Below are 22,063 nucleotides of genomic sequence, written 5' to 3'. Positions count from 1 at the left end.
GCATCTAGCTTATAGTTTATCAGTTTTAGCAATGTTATCATGCTCAATTTTAGCTTAAATCTTAACTTAATCATGCTAGAACAATCATGAAATCATATAGCTTAATCATGCTATTTTTTCTAAGATCATGCATTTTCATCTTTCAAATCCTCCATCTAAGTGTAGTCAAGTCACTAGAATTTGTATACTAAGGTCTGAGAACAATTTTCATACTCGCATTTACTAGGAGGCAATAAGCCGATTAGCTATGGTTTTGTCTTTCTTTGATTTAAATCTTCTAACCATGCTTGTAATGATTTATTGAGTGCATTATGTTTGCATGTATAGGTACACTTCATAGAGCACGACATTTTGGCACCCACCATGGGGTAGAAATCATCATTTTCAGCCTCTTAATCTTCAGCAAACTTCATCTCTGCCGGATCAGAATCAAAATGTCGTACGAGTTGATTTTCCAACTCGTGCGAACTACCTTTGAGCCCAGGATGACACTTCATCCTGACTTGTACTAGGTATAATTCTGACTTGTACGAGCTTTTACATTGAAAATTCTTTATTCATTCTAGCTCATTCCTATGTCGTACGAGTTGATTTTCACTATCGTACAAGAGCTAATTATGTTTCATACAAATTTTTGGCTTCAAAATCTTATGTCATACGAGTCTTGTTTTATTCCTGTGTGAAATCCCATTTTGTGTCATACTAACTAGAAAATAATATCGTACGAGTTTCTGCATTTGTGATTTTTTGAAAAACTGCAAATTAGAATTTTCAAGATTGTCTATGCATTGGTAGTTTGCATTTTTGAAGGCCTTTTTGTCATTTTTAGACCTTGAAAGATGAAGGCATTTTTTTTTTCAAATTCTCATTTAGAACTCTTGGAGAATTTTCCAACAAGTTAAACGATTTGTAATTTCAAGTCCCGAGGAGAAAGTTATGCCTATTTGAAGTGAGGCTAAAATTTCATATAGTTTTTTCTAAAAATTTTGTAGTTCAGATCACTAATGCTAATCTTGTTATGTCTATGAGATGTTTGCAGCCTAACTCTTTTCTGCAGGATGCTTGTCAAAGACAAATTCAAAACACAATCATGACTACTAATGGATCTATTTTGTAGGTTGCCTAAGGATTCAGTAAAAAACTTTGTGTATTCTTTAAGATTTTTAGGCACACTTCAATTTGGGCTTAAAGAAATGAACTATCATGTCTTATGTGCTTGTGATGATAGGCGAGTATGCTCTCACCTTTCTTAGGTGATCAGAAAGCTAGACTCATCCTTTTACTTTCATTAGTGCATTTATTTAGTAGGCCTGCCCTCCTGAGGAGTTATTAACTCTTAGCCCTTAAGGCCGGTGAGAGGGGAACGACCTAAGTGGGAACGACTAATGCCAAGTAATCCAACCCACTATAAAATAAATGTGTTTTTGATGAAAATCAAAGCAATGACAGTGCTCAAGAATAGCTCTCCTTTGTACCTTCAGGTATATCAAACCTTGGTTTTCAAGGTAGGGAGACCTCTTAATTGAGTTTATACCTCGACGCACCGAACGGATCCCTTACTAGTGCCGGTTAAAATAGAAGTTACTTGATTCACCTCCAAAAGGGTGATAATCTTTGTGCAAGAGAGATAGTAACTCTCCCAAGACACTTGCCATATCATGCCCCCATTAGCATTTGGAGTTGGATAATACGGTGTTGAGAATCCATTGCATGAGACTTAGTGGCCATATTTTGATTAGCTATTGGGTGTGTACCTAAGTCAGTAAGCAAAGGTTCTCATTCTCAGCCAACTTCCTTAGGGTTTAGCTTGATTGAGAGTCATGTATCACATCATGTGTTTTTTGTGTATTCATCTCTAAATTGAAAAATTAGACACTTAAAACTGGAAAACCAAAGTAAAACATCAAAATTCAGTGATCAAAACTCAAATAAACAAACACTTTTTACACCTGTTAAAATACCTGTCATACGAGTCAAGATATTCTGTCGTACTGCTTGATCTTTTGTCGTACGAGTCAAAGTTCTATGTCGTACAAAACACTGCTTTACACATGAAATATCTAATATGTCATTCTGTTTTGTATCTCTTGTCATTCTATGCTACATAATCTATCATATGAAACTCTGCATCTGTCAGTCCAGAATTGTGTCTTACATGCCTATTTCAGACTTGTCATTTCTGCCTGATCAATTTGTAGTAAGCATAAACACCCGTTATCTATCAATTCATGCTTAGATTGTCTACTTGGTTTGCTTGGTCAAGTTATCATCCGTCAAAATCAGACTCTAGAAGATAAACACCCCAAGATTTTCAAAGTGCTCACCAACAAGTTTAAGATCTAAACATGTCAAAGTGCATTATCACCCTCTTTGGTAAACTGATCACTCAAACATAGTTTCTCATCAGGATCAATCATCCTTTATCACGAAACTGAAACGTTTGGTCAGGATAGCTTTGTCCCACATCGTAGGATAGATCATTCCTACTAGACTTGGTTCTTATCAAAACCATCATTGCACTCCTAAATCAAAGATCAGAAAACTTGCAAACCTTTAAACACTTGAACCATCTTTTAGTGTCATATCACTCTATTGCCTTACAATTGACTATTGATCACTTATCAAAACAACTTTTAGACAATCAAACCCCTGAAATAGAAACAAAAACATTTGCAATAGTTGAAAATCATATCAACATGACATACCAAAGAAAAACACAAGAAGAAAACATGACAAAACAACATATCAGAGAAATCAAACAAGTTCAAAATCAAAATCCAACTATGTTAAAACCTCACAAGGATTCAAATATATCTCAAAAGAAAAGTGGCTCTTTTATGCACCTCTTAAAGAGATCCCTAAAGGATTTGGCTAAAGAAGATCAAAATCATGCACCCATGTCTAACACTAATCCATCCATCCATAAGCTAATTGACTCTCCAAAGGCATCTATTCCTACACCTCTCGAAAGCTTGCAATAATCTTCCATAACATCCTTGCAAAATAATGCATCCCAAGCTAAAATTCCCCAAGCGATATCCATAGTGGCCATCAAATCTATTTCAGAGGATCCTATTCAAAGCTCATCTCCTTCATATCCAAGCATTGATTCCTTGAAACATCCCTATAGTGCTTCCTTGCAAATTGAAGTCCTCATTCATAGAATGCTTGTTAAACATGTCCTAATAGATGGGGGAGCTGGCTTGAATATTTTCTCTATGAATCTTGTTCGTGCCTTAGGATATTCAGAAGATGCAGTTGATCCCCTGAAAAAGATAAAAATCAAAACACATAATGAAGAAGAGCATTCCTCTAAAGGAATTGTGGTATTACCCATCACAGTGGGACCTTTGCACAAGGACATATCATGCCAAGTTCTAGACATGGACCTACCATATAATATACTCTTGGGGAGATCATGGATTCAGGACATGCAGGCTATTACATCAACATATCATCAATGTGTCAAATTTCCCTACGAAGGATAGGAAATCACAATATCAGCAGAATCAAATCCATTGCAGTGTTGTAGTAATCTGAGATTAGCTCAAGAGGTCATGATTTCACATAACCAAGAGGGAGCGTATTCAAGCACTCAATCTAAGGAATAATCATTTGCATCAATTCTATCAAACATGGAAGAACAAATGCAGCTGGAAGATCAACGGAACAAAGAATATTTGCTATCATGGAAAAAAAAACAAGAACAACTTCAAATTGAAAGGGATGAAGAAGTAGATATAGTAGTCGATGTAATTCACACATATGTAGAACAAATGTTAGGAACTAGCCTACTTGAATCAGAATCACAGTCGACTGACATGGACTTAACTGAGGATGATCAGGATTTTCTTATATGAGATTGTACGTTAGGAAATAGGAATCATCAAAAGCAAGTAGATCAAAACACTAGACATGATAACTCAATCACAAACACACATTGCAATGATCTAATCCTAAGCACACTCAATAGAGACATGAGATAAAAGCATTCAAAAGCAAAGATCATGCAAACTAGATGACGATTTGGATGCTTCTTCCATGCGGCTCCATTGTTCTTCTTTCCTCTTCAAATGGATTTGTGGATCTCACCTACAAGTGCACACGTACAATTGAAAGAAAGATGGATATTGGTTATTGGTCAAGAGTAATAGAAGCATAAATTCGATAGTTTGATTAGGGATCCAGGGATTGATTGAAGAAAATCATCCAATTTATAGAAGAATTGGATAGATGACAAGATTAGCATGATGCAATTCAAATGGAAATTGCAAATCAATATGACAAATTATGACAAATTATGCACTTTCCATGCACAATTTGATTGATTGATAATTGATGACAAATTATGACACATTCTATGTCAAAATTGATTGATTATCAATTATGACAATTTATGACAAATTGAAATGTCATTCCCATAGAATTAGGAGATGAAATAGGAGGGAAAAGGAATTAGAAATTAAGAAAATTAAAATTGATGAAAATTAGGAATTAGAAATTGATGGAAAAATAGGAAATTAGGAACTAGAAGAAATTAGGTAAATTAATTAATAATTTGTCATTTATTAATTAATTTACAAGAGGAAGAATAATTAGCCAATTAAATAAAGATTTAATTGTAATGAGAAGACTTAGGATTAATAAATAATTTAGTAATCCTAGAGGAAGAAATGACAAATTAGGTTAAATGAATAAATCATAAAACCCTAGAAGACGAATTAGAAATGCGAAAATGACAATTAGGTCGTGATTGAAGATAATTAATGTCATGATTTTGAATTGATAAATGACCAATGCGATAAATGATTTGATTGAGAAATGCACCAATTGACGAGGAACAATGACAAATTGATCCAAATTGACATAATTGAGACAGACAACGATCGATGACAAATCGGTTGCAAAATGACAAGATCGACAAGAGGACAAGAACCGATGACAAAATGGATTGCAAGATGACAAGATTGATAATGACCATGATCGATGACAAATTGATCGCAAGATGACAAGATCGAACATGACAACGATCGATGAAAAATCGATCGCATGATGACAAGATTGAAAAGAGGACAAAACCCTAATTAGGATTGATGATGTCCAAAATGATAAGATTGATAAGAGAGCAATGATTGATGACAAATCGATCGCAAGATTGATAGGAGAACAAAACCCTAATTAGGATTGACGATGTCCAAAATGATGACAAATTAGCACGCACATTGATGCAACAAGATAAAATCGATCAAAATCATGACTGAACAGTGTTGTCGACAAGACCAAATTCGAGAATGAGATGAATGAAGAATGTAGAGGAATGACTCGATGTTCGCAAATGATAAAAACCAAGTACGAATCATAGGAGAAATGTTAATGCGACGCAAAAACCTAAAATGAGGCAATGCACAAATGTTAAAATATGACCTCGCAAGCGTTGACCATTTTTAGGTGTCTACATTTTGCCCCTCTTTGAGACAATGCGATTTTAAGTGTTGTTTCAAAGAACAATAATGAAAATGCCCCAAACAATGATAATGACATATGCATGCCCCCTCGAGGAATTGGCCAGAAACATGCGGAAAAGAGGCCAATTGATCGATAAAAATGATAGGATCTAATGGACTGACAATCGGAGATCGAATGCATGAAGGACAAGCAATTTAAGGGGCACAAGACCACGACCAACATAAGATGGAGAGGATGCACATCCATCTATGCAATGACAAAGAGCTATAAATGAGACCAAGAGGGTGAAAATTGCTCATTTGCACTAGCTAAAGAGGAGGATTTGTTGCTCTGGACAAGGACACGTGCAGAGAGATGGTGAACATTCTAATGGCAAATCACCTTGGGGAATGTGTACGCACATTCAGATGACCGAAGGACACAGGAGCAGCGGTATGTATCTCAAAAACCCATGTTTTCAATTTGATGAATTTGACGCGTTTGCGGGACATTGCGGGGCCCACAGGGGATGCAAAAGAGGACTTCTGCGCTTGTGTAGTCTAATTCTACGCTTGTATCATGTCTTCTGCACTTGTGTAGGAAGACACAAGCATAGGTTATCTGACATAGGCGCAAGTTACCTAACACAGGCGCAAGTGTGCATAAATGACTCACTTTTGATTCAAAACTACATCCAAATGACCTGAAAAGGGGGGAGAAGGGTAGGATAGGTCAATGTAGATGAAAAACACCTTGATTTGGACATGAAAATGAGGAAATGCAACCCGTAGGAGCAAACCCTAAAACTGACAAAAGATGCCCCGATTGTGATGCAGAGTCGACAGTATCCGTTGATCACGCGGGAGAATCGACCTAACTGTTTCATGCTATGACATAGACTCAGGAGCACAGAGAGAGACACATTAGCAGGACTAGGGATATATTACATCACATACATGCCCGAGATTAGGGCAAACATAGGATTGCTTACTGCATTGGCAGAGCGATGGCATTCAGAGACCTCCTCATTCCATTTGGCGACCAAAGAGGCGACAGTGACATTAGAGGATGTATGGCACATCCTCCGCATTTCGATACATGGGGAGATGATAGAATACGACCCAGTGATAGGGAGAGATGCATTATGCAGGCTATTTGAGTGTGACACAGATGATCTGGACATTGTCGAGAGGGAGATCGGCTGGGAGAGCATTGCTGCCGAGTATGACCGACGATATGTGGTGATAGCAGTTGTGATAGCATGTCTTCTAGCAGGGGACAGATGAGGACATGGATTCCCTATTGGATGGGGAAGAGTGCTAGAGCGGATGGTGATAGAGGGTATGGTGTATGCGTGGGGACCATGTGTACTGGCTATGCTATATTTTCAGCTGCATCAGATAGCATATCAGGGAGTTCAGACTCTGAGCTGTGGAGTCACATTGCTTCAAGTATGGGCATTTGAGCACATAGCCATATGTCGACCAATTACAGAGAGATAGATTGTACCACACTGACCATATGTGTATAGCTATGGGGGAGCACTGAGATAGGGTCCATTTGGATATATATTGTACTGGCGACATGAGTTGGACAGACTGAGAGAGTTCATATGGAGGCCATATCGAGATTGCCCCGGATGGTCAGATGATCATGATGAGCTACCGTATTGTAGATAGGAGAGGTACCTGATTGGGCGACCAGTGAACCGCCAAAGAGTGATTGAGATGTACCTACCAGAGAGGGTCAGACGACAGTTTGGAGAGATGCAGGATGTACCTACGAGGACTGCATGCTTTGCCCGATCTCATAGAGAGATGAGTCAGTGGGGGAGTATGATTCAGCCACACATAGCATATGCTGACTTCTCATAGCTACAACAGAGACCGTGGGATTGGAGGTCAGATGTGGTGGATGCTGAGATGACAGATGAGTATGAGATATGGTTTGCACGATGACGGCCAGTGCCTTTGATTGATCCTGATATTCCAGTACCGAGGAGACAGGAGGACTTCCCACTCACAGGAGAGGAGGGAGATGATGAGGATGAGGAGGATGACAAGGATGATGAGGATAATGAAGACAGGGATGAGGGAGATGATGGTGGGGAGGATGAGGATGGAGATGATGGTGAGGAGGATGATGATGAGCCACACTCAGCTGATCAGGAGACATTACAGGATATTCCTCTAGAGCCGAGGATAGCTAGGACAGAGGAGATGGAGATGTGCAGGGCTACCATAGCGAGTCAGCAGGACTATATTGCGACATTGGAGAGAGAGCATGAGTAGTTCAGAGCGGAGATAGCCAGACTCACAGAGGCTCGAGATACAGCCATAGCTCAGGCACAACGAGAGGGACAGAGAGTCACTGAGTTCATTGGGTCGATTAGGGATGCCAGTGCATGGGAGATGGCACAGATGCTGGTAGAGACTGGAGAGGAGATACTGTATTGGAGGACACTATATGAGAGTGCAGTTCCATCGAAGTGGAGAGCACCTTCATATCGGGCACGATCGAGGACAGAGAGCAGGTCACGCTCTCGGAGGTCATTGAGCAGCATAGGAGTGAGTGGACCTATGAGACCACCATAGCCAGGACCAGGAGGGACATTATCCGTGAGACATGGCAGGGATGAGGATGACAGAGGGAGCACCCAGTGATAGAGGCACGTACTCCTTAGGACAGACAGTGGACATTATGTAGTTTGACATGTTGTAGTTAGCCTGCGGGCCATACTTAGGACAGACAGTCCAATTTTGTACTCCGATATTATTATGATATGTGATATGATAGGCATCGATATGATGGGATGCAATGTGTTATGATTTGTATTATTTTCCATGGATGGATGATTTATGCACTTGTTTATGAACATGTATGGATGCATTTTTTTTTATTGTATTTTTTATGCATTTATGAAATGAAATGGATAAAATGCTTGATGTAAGATGTGATGGAATGCAAATGTACTAACCAATGAATGCAGGATGCAGCATATGTGTTTGGATATCGGAGCACTAGACTGAATTGACTATCAGGACTGACGGAAGAAATGTTAGTAAGAAAGGAGATAGAGGACAGTTAGAGATGACGAAAAACTTGCTTTCAGTAATGCACTTTGTAGGTGAGAACCTTTATTTTTATGTAGCAAAATGGATGCGTAGCATCATGGCATTGAAGGCCAGAGCTGAAATGTAACCCTTTTTGCAAAAGATAGACACATCACAGACAAATGACAATCACAATCAAAAAGAAAAGGATCATGAACCATCCCGATCACTCTAAATCACTCAGTGACATCATCGAGCAACATAGGAACATGATCAAAGCCAAAGATAAATCAAGAAAAAGATAAGATGCACAAATTCAAGCAAATCAGACAAACATCTTGATCTTCATTGTCAAAAGTTGAAAGTGCTGATAGGACGATCATGCTGTCTGGTTTCAGGAAATGCGATACCCTGTCTAAGATAGGACATAGTCTGGTTTTGAGTATACCACACCCTGTATAAGACCCATGATAATAGGAACAAGGACAAATGATTTGGATACTGATATTCGATTGAGATGACAATTTGGATCAGTTTGAATGTCTGGTTTTGATTGAAAAAGTTCATCTGGTTAAAGCATGATTTCATTAAAGCGCAATGTTGAATGGATTGCCATTGTCATTGGATGAATGCTCAGTGATCTGTCTATGCACAAAGGGATCATTTTATTGCAAAATGTGTGTTTTTGTTTTTGTTTTGCTTTTTTGAGTTTTTACAATTTTTTTTGTGTTCATTTTTTTAGGACTTTATTTGATTTTTAGAGACTTTTTCAGGACATTTTTCGATTTTTATGAATTTTTTTCAGGACATTATATGGTTTTTATGAATTTTTTCAAGACATTTTTCAACTTTTTTGAATTATTTCAGGACATTTTTCAATTTTTTAAAACTTTTTTCAGGACATTATTTGATTTAAACGCTCCAGTGATTGATCATGACGAGGGGAAGGCACCCAATGCGCACTTGAAAGACACATAGATCGGGACCAAAACATATGTACAAGAAACTGGAGTAGGCAAGACAGTGATGTTGACCAATAACAGGCCTGGAATAGAACATTGGGTTGAGACAAAGATAGGCATGATAAACCGGCCGAGAGAAAGCATAGCTAGAAGTCATGATAGATGACGGAGCAATAATCTCATTACTCATGGCGCCTGATTGCCAGGTTTTCACCATGGTACTTGCCCAAAGCGCCAGTTTGCCAAGTTTTCACTAGAGGGCGAATCATTTTTTGCTTTTTTACTTCTTTTTTTTTTATTTTTCTCTTTTTTTTGCTTTTTTGCTTTTTTCTCTTTTTTTTGCTTTTTTGATTATTTTTTCATTTTTTTTGTATTTTTGATTGTTTTTTCATTTTTTTGTATTTTTTTAGGATCATATTTGAAGAAATATCTGACAAAAAACTATGCCCAGTATTTGCGAAGATGCATGCTATTGATAGGATCAGACAGAGGTTCACCTTCCAGAGTCGCAAGCTGGTAAGCCCCCGAGCCATAGGCTGCAGTTACTATGAAAGGCCCAACCCAATTAGGTTCAAACTTGCCCTTGATGATGTCAGTAGACTATGCATTCTTGGGATTTGCCTTTAAAACTAGGTCTCCCACTTCGAAGTGTCGCCCTTTGACCTTCTTATTATAAGAGCGACGGAGACGATTTTGATATGCTTGCAAATGTGTTAGAGTTGTCTGACGTTTCTCATCTAACATCTCAAGCTGATGCAGTCGAGAGACTCTGTGTGTCTCATCAACAATCAGGTGTTGCAAGGAAACCCTCAAGGAAGGAATCTCGACTTCCAAAGGTAAAATGGCTTCCACACCATACACCAAGGAATAAGGTGTTGCACCAGTAGGGGTGCGGATAGAAGTGCGATAGGCCCATAGTGCTGGATTTAACTGTATGTGCCAATCTCGACTAGTGTCATTGACAACTTTCTTCAGGATCTTGATAATGGTTTTATTTGATGCTTCAGCTTGACCATTACCTTGTGGATAATACGGACTGGAAAAATGATGTTGAATATGAAACTTGTCACAGAGTTCTTTGACATCTTTATTTTTAAAAGTTCGACCATTATCTGTGACTATGGCAAGGGGTACCCCATATCTGCATATGATATAGTTCAACAAGAATTTTGAAATTTGGACACCAGTGTTATAAGTCATGGGGATAGCCTCGATCCATTTGGTAAAATATTCTATAGCTGTAAGAATGAACTTGTGTCCATTTGCAGATGTTGGGTGAATCTTGCCGATAAGATCCAATCCCCACTAAGAAAAGGGCCATGGAGATATAACAGAATGAAGCTCCTGAGTTGGTGCATGAATATAATTTCCATGGATCTGGCACTTGTAGCACTTTTTAACAAAATCATGAACATCTTTTTCCAGAGTGGGCCAATAATACCCAGCATGAATCAACTTTTTGGCTAAGCTAAGACCATTGAAATGGCCCCCACATATACCATTGTGAACCTCGTGTAAATCCATTTGTGCTTTGTTAGAATCCAAACACCTGAGGAGGGTATGGTCAAAGGAACGGTGGTAAAGGGTGTCGGTGATGATGACATATTTGGTTGTCTGTCGGATAAAGGCTCGGCGTTGGTTAGCGGAAAGGTTAGGTGGTAAGGTTTGGGATTTCAAATATTGATATACGTCATTGTACCAAGGGGAATTGGGACCAACAAGAACGCACATCACATCAGCTGTCGGAATGTCAAAAGATGGGACCAGCAATTGTTTGACCAAGAATTCACACTTATCCATATTATGAGGCATATTCAACATGGAAGCGATTGTAGCCATTGCATCTGCTGACTTGTTTTGCATTCTTGGCACTTGACTGAAATGGATAACTGTGAATTTTGTCTTGAAGAAATCTACCATGTACTTATAAGGAATAAGCTTTTCATCTTTTGTTTCGTAGTCATCATTCACTTGTCGAATGACTAATTGAGAATCTCCATAGACTTGCAAATGCTTGATATTCTAGTGGACTGCTACTCGGAGTCCTGTAACCAATGCTTCATACTCTGCAATGTTATTGGTACAGTGGAAAGTTATTCTGTAGGACTTTGGAATAGCGTCACCTTGAGGGGTGACAAACAAAATGCCTGCTCCAGACCCAAACTTGGTATGGGATCCATCAAAGTATAACTTCCACTCATTAGATGGTGTGAGAGCAAAGACTGATTCATCTGGAAAATCGGTCAACATGGGATGATCGCCAGAAAGAGGAGCATCTGCAAGTTGATCTGCTATGATTTGTCCTTTGATCGCCTTTCGCTCCATATACTCAATGTCAAATTCACTGAGAATCATGACCCACTTTGCTAGGTGACCTGTCAAAGCTGCTCGACTACGAAAATATTTTAAAGGATCAATTTTTGCAACCAACAATGTTTGGTGGCTTAGCATATAATGTCAGAGCTTTTATGTTGCAAATACCACTGCTAAGCATGCCCTCTCAATAGTTGAATAATTTAATTCATAACCAACCAGTGTCTGACTGATATAATAAATAGCTCTTTCTTTGCCATTCTCATCTTGTTGACCCAAGAGAACTCCTAATGCTGTTTCAGTTGTAGAGATATATAATAAAAAGGGCTTTCCTTCTATAGGAGGCATTAGAATAGGCGGTGACAACAAATAGTCTTTGAGAGCTTGAAAGGCTGATTGACATTGCTTAGTCCATTTAAAAGCGACACCTTTGTGCAGTAGATGTTGGAATGGATGACATTTGTCGGCCAACTGAGCTATGAAGTGACGAATTGATTGGAGCTTTCCTTGTAGACTTCTTAATTAATGTACGTTAGGAAATAGGAATCATCAAAAGCAAGTAGATCAAAACACTAGACATGATAACTCAATCACAAACACACATTGCAATGATCTAATCCTAAGCACACTCAATAGAGACATGAGATAAAAGCATTCAAAAGCAAAGATCATGCAAACTAGATGACGATTTGGATGCTTCTTCCATGCGGCTCCATTGTTCTTCTTTCCTCTTCAAATGGATTTGTGGATCTCACCTACAAGTGCACATGTACAATTGAAAGCAAGATGGATATTGGTTATTGGTCAAGAGTACTAGAAGCATAAATTCGATAGTTTGATTAGGGATCCGGGGATTGATTGAAGAAAATCATCCAATTTATAGAAGAATTGGATAGATGACAAGATTAGCATGATGCAATTCAAATGGAAATTGCAAATCAATATGACAAATTATGACAAATTATGCACTTTCCATGCACAATTTGATTGATTGATAATTGATGACAAATTATGACAATTTATGACAAATTGAAATGTCATTCCCATAGAATTAGGAGATGAAATAGGAGGGAAAAGGAATTAGAAATTAAGAAAATTAAAATTGATGAAAATTAGGAATTAGAAATTGATGGAAAAATAGGAAATTAGGAACTAGAAGAAATTAGGTAAATTAATTAATAATTTGTCATTTATTAATTAATTTACAAGAGGAAGAATAATTAGCCAATTAAATAAAGATTTAATTGTAATGAGAAGAATTAGGATTAATAAATAATTTAGTAATCCTAGAGGAAGAAATGACAAATTAGGTTAAATGAATAAATCATAAAACCCTAGAAGACGAATTAGAAATGCGAAAATGACAATTAGGTCGTGATTGAAGATAATTAATGTCATGATTTTGAATTGATAAATGACCAATGCGATAAACGATTTGATTGAGAAATGCGCCAATTGATGAGGAACAATGACAAATTGATCCAAATTGACATAATTGAGACAGACAACGATCGATGACAAATCGGTCGCAAAATGACAAGATCAACAAGAGGACAAGAACCGATGACAAAATGATAAGATTGATGATAAGATTGATAAGAGAGCAATGATTGATGACAAATCGATCGCAAGATTGATAGGAGGACAAAACCCTAATTAGGATTGACGATGTCCAAAATGATGACAAATTAGCACGCACATTGATGCAACAAGATAAAATCAATCAAAATCATGACTGAACAGTGTTGTCGACAAGACCAAATTCGAGAACGAGATGAATGAAGAATGTAGAGGAATGACTCGATGTTCGCAAATGATAAAAACCAAGTACGAATCATAGGAGAAATGTTAATGCGACGCAAAAACCTAAAATGAGGCAATGCGCAAATGTTAAAATATGACCTCGCAAGCGTTGACCATTTTTAGGTGTCTACAGAGATCATTCTGATGAGAGTATCATTCTAGACACGGACATACATACTAAAAGCTCTGACATCTCTATCATGATCCCTAGTATCTTTGAAACTATTCAACTTGAAGATCCTTTATCCTTAAGCTATCCTGAAACTATGGACTGGGAAAGTGAAGGACATACTAACATTGATACCTTACCTAATGACCATGCCATATCCTTATATCTTGATGAAATCAAACCCACAACAACTTTCACCAGGGATTCCACTAACATATCTATGAGTCAAATGGATGTCAAATCTCCTAGTAGCAAAATTGAAAATCAAGAAAACAATATTAGTCCTAATAATGAAAACCATTTATTGGCAACATTAGACCGCGAAAAAAGTAAAAATAAAGGATGTATCTAATGGTGAAAACCTCCTCGAGGCGTCGGAAGATGGGAGATTTGACACCTTACCTGAATGTTATCAAGAGAAGTTATCTATCATAATAGAACCAACAGAGGCAACTATCATTGGCACAACTGATCTACATCTAACAATCTCTTTATCAGAACCAACAAGGCAAAAAAATTTTGAATCCTTCAAAAGATGGCATGTCAATTTTACCTGTTCATATATAGACATTCCAGGGTTTGATCCATATCTTACAATACATCACCCGAATACCAGTCCAGGAGCAAGTATCAATAATGGAACACATCAGGGATCAAGAGCAAGCATCAATAATGGAACACATTAGTGATCAAGAACAAGCATCAATAAAGGAACATGACATAAATAAGAAGTAGGCATTCTATTCATCACAATGGCTATAGAATGGAACATAACACAACTTCAGGTCTTTGGAGACTCTCAACTTGTCATTAATCAAATCAATGATGACTATCAAACCAAAGATGACAAACTCATTTTTTACAAAAAGATAGTGGATGATATCAAAAAATACTTTGTAGAAATAACTTTTGAACAGATTCCAAGAAATGATAATAAAGTAGCAGATGCCATGGCTACACTTGCTTCTCTATTGCAGACACAGGAGAATCAAGAGCGTTATGAATTCCTGGTTGAAGAGTTGTTTCATCTTGTCTTTAATTGTCTTGATTCCCGAACCATATGTCAACTTATTGGACACAATTCCTCCCACTATGGCCAAACTTACACATACCTGAAAGATAACATCCTACCTCCAGACTTATCAAAAAACCAAAAGAGAAACTTTTTTCGCCAATCATCTTATTATACTCTCGTCGCAGATACCCTGTATAAATGAGGTCTAGACGGTACTCTCTTACGATGTCTCGAACAAGAAGAATTTGAGAAGGCTTTACATGAAGTCCATAATGGCATTTGTGGCACTCATTCAATTGGTCTTACCCTTTCGAAAAAACTCGTATGCTTGGGCTACTATTGGCCGACTATGGAATGAGATTCTTTTAAGATAGCAAGAACATGCAAACAATGTCAAATCCATGGGAACTTGGTCCATGCACCAGCACAAGAACTACATATTTTAGCAACATCTTGGACTTTTTGTCAATGGGGACTTGATATAGTAGGAAAGATAAATCCTTCCTCATCTAATGGACACAAATTCATCCTTGTAGCTATAGAATATTTCACAAAATTGATTGAAGCGGTACCTCTCATCAACATCACAGGAAAACAAATTGTTGCATTTATCTTGAACTATATCATCTGTCGCTATGGAATACCAATGACCATTATCACTGATAATGGGTGACCATTCAAGAATCAAGATGTACAAGAGCTATGTGAGAACTTCAAAATCCAGCACAGATTCTCTACACCATATTATCCACAGGGAAATGGGCAGGTAGAAGCATCTAACAAAACTATCCTAAAAATTCTTAAAAAGACAGTGAACAATGCTGGGAAAGATTGGCATATCCAACTAAACCCTGCTCTCTGGGCCTACCGCACCAGTATCCACACACCGACAGGTGCCACACCTTTCTCTCTTGTATATGGATTAGAAGCTTTTTTGCCAATTGAAGTAGAGATACCTTCTCTACGTGTATCACTAAAAGGTCTCATCCCAGATGAAGAACAAAGAGTATCTAGATTACAAAAGTTAGAACTGATCCATGAATGCAGACAAAATGCCTTTGATCATCTAAAGGTATATCAACAAAGAATGTGTCAAAGTTATAATCATAATGTTAAACCAAGAATCTTTCAAGTGGGAGAACTAGTGCTAAAAGAAAATCCACGCAACCAGGCAGATTGAGAAAAGAAAGGAAAATTTGAACCAAACTGGTTAGGTCCATTTGTGGTCATAGTAGTATTTGGATGAGGAGAATATCCGCTATCAACATAGGACGAAGATCAACTCAAAGAACCCATCAATAGCATGCACCTGAAGAAGTTCTATGTCTAAAAAAGCAGAAAAAATAAAAAACAGTGAAAAAAAAAATCAAAAATAGTGAAAAAAAAGTGAAAAATGAGAAAAAATAAAAAACAGTGAAAAATTAGAAAAAATAAAGAACATTGAAAAAAAAAAAGAAAGAAAAAAAATCAAATATTAGAAATAGTGCAATAAAAATAGATGGTGAAAACCTAGCAAACGGGCGCTATTTGTCCGCTAATTCTTCCATCTATTAGTTCATGCATTCTTTCCGCTTGCATTCATTCATCTTCCATCAAGCGCTAACCATTATAAGTGTTTGGACATATGAAGACATCCCAGGTGGCTTCTTACCATGGTTTGGATCATTGGATATATCATAACGACTTTGTTTCTAGGCTTGGGACAAAATCCTACACCTAGCTGGGGGCAAAACTTTGATCAATTTTGAGCTAAATGAAACAGGTATAACAAACAGTTAGACAGCTCTTATCAAGTGAAAATTGAGACACATCCAACATTGAATATGAGATCAAACTATCAACTATCAAGCTATCATGAAATCAATCAAAGCACATCACACACTTTTCAGTGGATAATATCTTTTTGGATAATGATTGTAACATGATTGTTCAAATTTTCTATATTGATTTTTGCTATCATGATTTCTGAGTGACTCCAGGATGTCATTGACTAGAGGAACAAGGATGAAACATAATCTTTTTCTTGTCTACTGTCTAAAAATTAATCATTAATATGTTCAAATTTGTCTCGGGACATGATCATTGAAATATCATTGAAGACATTTCTGATTTGCGTATTGAAATGATTAATACTATCTGTTTTATGCAAACAACACTCAGGTAATCTCGGTTCAATTATACCTCGATGCTTGTGTTAACTTGCTATATCAAAATCTAGGAAAGTAGTGCTTAGGTCATCATGGTTTAATTATACCATCGATGTTTGCACTCACTTCCCACATTTCAAAAAGCTCAATGATGACAAAACACAAAATAATCCAGTGACTGGTTCGGTCATAGCTTTGCATTCCATTGCATTTCATTTGCATCTTAGCTTGCATTTCATTCTTGCATGGGATCCTACAAGCTCCTTTTATCCAAGGTTAAATCTATCATAGGAATCATCAAAGTATCATCACAAGTGTATACGCAATCAGAATAATGACTCTCATATCTCATGATATTATCAACCTAGCCCAAATCTTATACTATCTCTCTCAACAAAATCAACATCAGCATATCCAAATATTTCAGCAACTTGATATCAACAAACTGTCAGTTCTTTATCTATCAACCTTATCAAATCAAATCAATCAATCAAACCTAATCAATTCTATCACGTCTTATACAGGATGAATCCTTCCTGAAACCAGATGATCTGATTCTGATTCATGTCTTATACAGGATGTATCCTTCCTGAAACCAGATGTTCTGATCATGTCTTATACATGATGAATCCTTCCTGAAACCAAACTCTTTGATCATTGGTGTCTTATATAGGATGAATCCTTCCTGAGACTAGACTGAATCTAATGAATCAAGATTTTTCAATCTTATCAATCTAAGAAATCAAGCTAATCAAAGAACTCGCATTTTCATCAAACACAGTTGTAGAAATCAAATCAAATCTATCGGGATATCAATCTCACAAAAAATCCAAAGATCAATTATCTCAATTGATCTCCCGAGGGAGCATCATCATACCAGGATTTAGCAATCAAGAGCTGGGGCATCCTATCAAATCAATATCATCATCAAAATGAGATTATTCTTTGAATCAACGCGTCATCACACCTCGCTTCAAAGAGGGGCAAAATGTATACACCTAAAAATGGTCTGAAGACAATTAATTAAATAAGCTATTATTTAATTAATCCCCCTTCCCAATTTAATTGAATTCACTAAGAAATTTGATTAAATTTTCCTTTTCATCTACTTATTAATAAATCTAAGGATTTATTAAATAGGTTCATTTCACCCCTTTAATTAATTAATTCAAATTAATTAATTCCCTCCATCCAAAATCATTTCTTCTAAATTCCTTAATTAATTAAAACAAATCAATTATGAGTTGTTGAGATTAATTATCCTTTTCATATTATTTGAATTTTTAAATTCAAATTCTCCTAACTTCTACCACTCCTAAACCTAACCATTCCTAAACCTAACCCATTCTACCTACCACCATGTCCCCTTTCATCCAACATCTTCTAGAACCTTTGTGACACTTGTCACTAAGTGTTCCCTTTCATCCTACTCCTTCTAAAAGCCTCTTGACGCTTTTCACCTTAGAGATGACAGATGTTCCCTTTAATCCAACTCCCTTTGCCAATCTCCTCCAATTTAACCATTGATATCTTCAGATCAATATTGATGATTGATTCTTTCCAACTCACCCCTAACCTTGGAAAATCCTATAAATAGACCTCATTTTGGAGCAATATTGGTCCCAATCCAATTTCATGTCCCAATTTCATATCCCAATTTCATATCATGATTTCATCCCATCTCATTTGCATTGTTATTATAGGCATCTAGCTTATAGTTTATCAGTTTTAGCAATGTTATCATGCTTAATTTTAGCTTAAATCTTAGCTTAATCATGCTAGATCAATCATGAAATCATATAGCTTAATCATTCTATTTTTGCTAATATCATGCATTTTCATCTTTCAAATCCTTCATCTAAGTGTAGTCAAGTCACTAGAATTTGCATACTAAGATCTGAGAGCATTTTTCATACTCACATTTACTAGGAGGCAATAAGTCAATTAGCTATGGTTTTGTCTTTCTTCGATTTAAATCTTCTAACCATGCTTGTAATGATTTATTGAGTGCATTATGTTTGCAGGTACAAGTACACTTCACAGAGCACGACAGTAACCACTATGGCATCTTCCACTTTACCACCTGCACTCTTGATCTCACCATCTGTTTTATCCTCTGACCATACTGTTGGATATTCTCACCTTCATCCATCCAAATTTCATCAAACTTTCCTCTTAGAATCTCTTCCTTGACAATCTTTAGATGTTCATCACCACTATAAATCTCTTCAAGTTTCTTCCATACATCATATGCAGTCTCTAGACCATGGACATCAACATATTATGCATTAGACAAAGAACTGATTATAGCCTCTAGTGCTTGATTGTCTTCTTGTTGCTCTTTCTTTTGATCATCAATCATAATCCCACTAGGTGCAACATATTGAGTACCGACATGTTCCAATCTTGATTTCCTAGACTCATGATATAAATTTTTATTCTATCACTCCATATTCTATAGTTATCTCTATTAAACTTCATACCTTCCTTCTTCATCATGTTCTACAAGATTTTTACCTCAAACTGTTAGGCTTAGACCTTAGAGGATGTGAGATGCTCTGATACCAATTGATAGTATGATGAAAGAATAAGGATCCGGTCAACTACTAAGAGGGGGGGGGGGGGGGGTGAATCAGTAGACATAAAAATTGATAATAAACTTTCACCAATCTCAGAATCAACCTCTGAAAGTAAAAATAGAACTGACAAGTTAAACCACTGAACTATAAATGCAATATCACTGTTAGAATAAACTAGTTAACTATTACAATAGATTAACAGTAAACAAATTGAAACTCATAAACATCCAAATACTTTTACTGACATAATTAAAACTCATTTCATATTGCTGTCGGTTATCATGACTTATCAAAGTGGATTAAGTAGTTAAGCAAATCAACCATAGAAAACATAACCACAAAAACATTCACCACTTGATACAATTTTTTTGATGTGGAAACCTAAATGGGAAAAAGCACGGTGAGATGAGACTCACAAGATAACCATCTAAACTCTTTTGAAGTTCGCCCTGTTAGGAGCCAATCCTATTAAAGCTTTACAAAAATTCCTGTTGAGAATAGATCCTGTTACGAACTGCCTAGTTAAGGGATTGACTATAATGCCTTGTTAGAAGTAATACCCTATGAGGAGTAACCTCGTAGAGGATTTGAAATCCAATCTAATGGACCACCTGGTTAGAGGATTTAAATAACACCAATCTTGTTAGAGCTTACCCGGTTAGGGGATTTCAAACTGTTGTAATTGTTAGAAAACAATAGGGGTTTGTTGATCTATTTGAATAGCACTACACTTGCTTGTGCAGATCCTTTTCATACTCCTATTTTCCTTTACATAAACTACAGATACATCACCCAGTTCAACAACCACACACTCAATGAAAAATTTGCCAACACTGAAACAAAATAACTCATCAACCTTATAAACAAATCAATAGGTCGGTAACACAACAAAAACCTAATTCTCTCATAGAGATTACAAACAATTTAGTTCAAGTATGACTGTTGGATTACATAACAATCTCTGTACATCATTCAAGAAATCCTCGACCGCTCCTTGATCACCACTTCATCAAACTCAGTAACTCATCACGCGCTTTGCATTACATGCAATATACTTGCTCATTCCCTAGACAAAACCATTATCTCAATGTGCCAAAAACACTTTGAAACTCTCTTCATACAATATGCATACGTGTCAGAATCATTACCGCTCATCATTAGATCATAAACCAATACAACCAATTCAATCGGTTAGGGTTAATCAAATAAACAAGAAGGGTTTACCGATTTAACTCTAATACTTAGCAACACTGGTTCACTCCACAAACTTACCTACCAGTTACAGTTTTCTTCACTAGCTCTTCCTACTAGTTACAAAATAACATTATAACACTTTCATTATTGGTTAATTGACATTAATGACAACATAACATTTCATTAATGCAATCTTCATGCGAATTCCAACACAAAAATATTCATCAAGTTCAATGATACAATCAACAACAACAATGTGAATGCTACAATAGGTGTGCCTTCTATTTCTAAATTTTTCAAAAGAGAAAGACAATTTACTCCTTTGAATGCATCTTTACATAGTATTATGTCTTAGTTGTTGCAAAGAAATGTTATCAAACTTCCTCCTATAAAACAAGTTGATCCTTATAAACTTGAATCCCCTTATTTTGATAACAATTCCTTTTGTCAATTTCATCATTAGCTTGGTCATGATAGTGAGAAATGTTTCACATTGAAAATTAAGATTCAAGATTTGATTGATAACAATACTATATCTGTGGCAGGTGTGAATGATAAGGGAAATAAATTAGTAGCTCCTCCTAATCAAAATCTTAAATTTTTTGCTGATCCTTTGCGTTCTCATACCTCTAATGTGATAGAGACTGAGTATACTTCTTTCTCCTCTGAGGAATTCACTTCTATGGCTCTGCACTTGGTAAATATGGTAGAAAAAAAAGATACGCCTAAGGATTCTTGTATTACATTTGACCCTAGTGAGACCATTAGTGAACCCGATGGCCCTTTATACATAGTTGTGAAGGTTAAGGATATACCTTGCCCTGGCGCTCTTGTTGATCCTTCTTGTGTGGTTAACATCACCACTGAGGAGTATCTTTTCAGTTTACAATTGCATAAACCAATATATGATGCCTCTAATGTAGTTGTGAAGTTATTTGATGGATTCTCTTATCCTACCATTGACTCTATCGCCCTTCCTATTGAAGTTCATTCTTATTCTATGGATGTTGACTTTGTTATCATACCCTCTTCTGAGAAATTCCATGTGAAGTTGGGCTATCCTTGGCTATTTTTCATGAAGGCTATTTCTTCTCCAATCCATAAGTGTTTGAAATTTACTCATAATGGCAAAATCATAACTATGAACCATAGCTTATTTAGAACATTCAAAAGAAGCCCTGGCGTTCCTATTGATTTCTTTTGGCCTAAGTAATTTCAATCTCTTCCATCAAGGAGCAATGCTCCTTTTCAATCTTATAAAAAATGGAAGAAAGATATGATCTTACCCCTAATTCAACCTAGATCCCCAACACTTTACATTCCTATCATACTTAAAGATGAAGTTCTTCCCCCCACGGATAGAACTAATCTCCCTCCCAAGGA

The sequence above is a fragment of the Cryptomeria japonica genome, chromosome 8 (assembly GCF_030272615.1).
Source record: "Cryptomeria japonica chromosome 8, Sugi_1.0, whole genome shotgun sequence".
NCBI classification, from domain to species: Eukaryota; Viridiplantae; Streptophyta; class Pinopsida; order Cupressales; family Cupressaceae; genus Cryptomeria; species Cryptomeria japonica.
The sequence above is the reverse complement of the archived record's forward strand: the minus strand, read 5'-3'. Positions refer to the sequence as shown.